Consider the following 2,198-nt stretch of genomic DNA (forward strand, 5'->3'; position numbering starts at 1 on the left):
TTTTTTTTTTTTTTTTTTTTTTTTTTTTTTAAAGGAGCTGTGAGCAGTGGCACATTCAAGTGCTGGCCTGTTAAGATCCAGGAGGAGCTGTTTGACCCATCTTTTCACTCATGGGAATCACACACCTCTGAGACACAGATGATGGGAGATAACTCTCAGAAATCTTGGGAAAGAAAAGCAAGAAAATATTTGTAAATTTATTTCCACCTGGGTTTCTTCTGCCCTTCCAAGAAATATTTGTTTGGATACAATTTTGGCAGCAGTACTTGTGATATTCCGCACCTATTGCATTTACAACTCTTATTATCAACCAAAAAGCATCTTTTTCAGTTCTACTTATATAAAGGTGTACGTTTTCCACTAGCAAAACCACAGAGGAACGTAAGCTACAAAAAGGAAATGCCAAACGTAAGAGAAAGCAAACCAAAACCCTCAACCCTCAAGGACAAAGGCAATAACTGACATTAAGTCCTTTTTAACATCCTGATTAGGTTTCAAGATGATACCTCTTTAAATATGTGTAATTGTGTGTGCATAGTAAGCTGCTGGATAACTACATGACCAATTATCAATTTCTATATTTAAATTTTTGCTACTATCCTACTATAGCACTTAGGGTCTTTCTAAGTTTAGAAAAAATGTAAACTTAATTGAAGGTTTAAAGCACAAGCTGCTCTGTTATACTGAAATAAATGAGAGAACAAAGCATAAAGCAGTTTCAGATTTATGGCACAACTTGATTGTTACTGATAAAACTTAAGGTAGATTAAACAGGCCACAGTAAACTAAGACTAAAACTTTAGTCCCACAAAAGAAATGTGCAAAGCCTTTAATTAGATCCTTTCCCCTCTAAATTTTCAATTTAAAATCCACTCAACACACATTTTCCAGTTCTGAGAATACACAAAAGTGGAAAATTCTCTTTCATTTCACTGAGAAATGAAGACACCCTTGTCCTTTTGGAAGACTAAGATGACAGTTCTTGGGCTCAGTGATTTTCAGGTAAGATCCTGTCTTCAAACTGCAGATACCAGTGGCATCTCCTTTTTCCAATTAAAAGGGAAAGTGTTTCAACAATGTATTTAAAACATATTTGTGGCACAAAAACCAGAATCAAAACTTTAGTGAAAGGCAAACTGAAGAATACTATCACAAAAAAGCTTTAGTGTTATATTGACCAACGTAAGCCTTAAGTTTTTTCTTTTTTTGACAACCAAGTGATACATTACCAGATATCAAGCACTACACAACAGCAAATATCAACAGTACTAGTAAGAGTGCACTACTTTTTCAAAATATGTCAATAAAGGTCCTAATCTGAACATAACATCTCTTTGACAAGGAAGTCCAAAACCTATAAACTGTCATTTTTTTCCCTCTCCCATTGTTCAACATACATACAGATTCTATTCCTATACCACTGCTGAACATAAATTTACATTGTCGTGTGTCTTGAGTGTCATTTCCCTGTGCAGATGTCATAACAGACTTTTCCCAGTGTAATACAGAAAAGTAAAACAGATAAAACAGTTACTTCCCTCCCATTTGGAGTTTTGCGTGAGCATTGTTTAGCTTTTTTTCATCAGTCTCATCGCAAAACACATCAGTTAAGACTTGGATCTAAATATTTATATTTGGTCTCCACTTGGCATACAAAGCCACAGCTCAGGAAGATTTTATACAAGATCCCATTCACAAAACCGCGTTTAACCAAGGAATAGCGATAATGCATTTATCTCATTGCAAAACAAACGTTTTCAGCAGCGATTGTAAAGCAACGACACACACACAAAAATACCTAGGTAGAAATAAGGAACGACAGAGAACTACTACAGCGTAGATACGCAGATGAGGCACGTCTGAATCTTTAAATTACAAACTACACTTCCACCCTGCAACGCTACGGTAAGCAAAAATAAATAAAGGAAATGAAGAAACACTCCAAACACACACACGCCGCGCTAGTTTTACCTTCATCAAAAACTATGCCAGGCAAGAATCACGAAAACACCGCGAGCCGGACCGTTGCCGGACCGTTGCCCGACCGTTGCTTCGCGGAGCTGTCCGTTACAGCCGTTTATCGTGGCGGTTCCCGTTCGGGGGCCAACGGCAGCCCCAGGGGCCGCTCCAGCGTCTCATCCCGGGCTGCCCCGGGTTTTACGACCAGTGCTAAGCTTGAGGCGCCGAACCGGCCGCCC

The sequence above is a fragment of the Athene cunicularia genome (genome assembly GCF_003259725.1).
Source record: "Athene cunicularia isolate RWA chromosome 14 unlocalized genomic scaffold, athCun1 chr14_part1, whole genome shotgun sequence".
Lineage (NCBI taxonomy): Eukaryota > Metazoa > Chordata > Aves > Strigiformes > Strigidae > Athene > Athene cunicularia.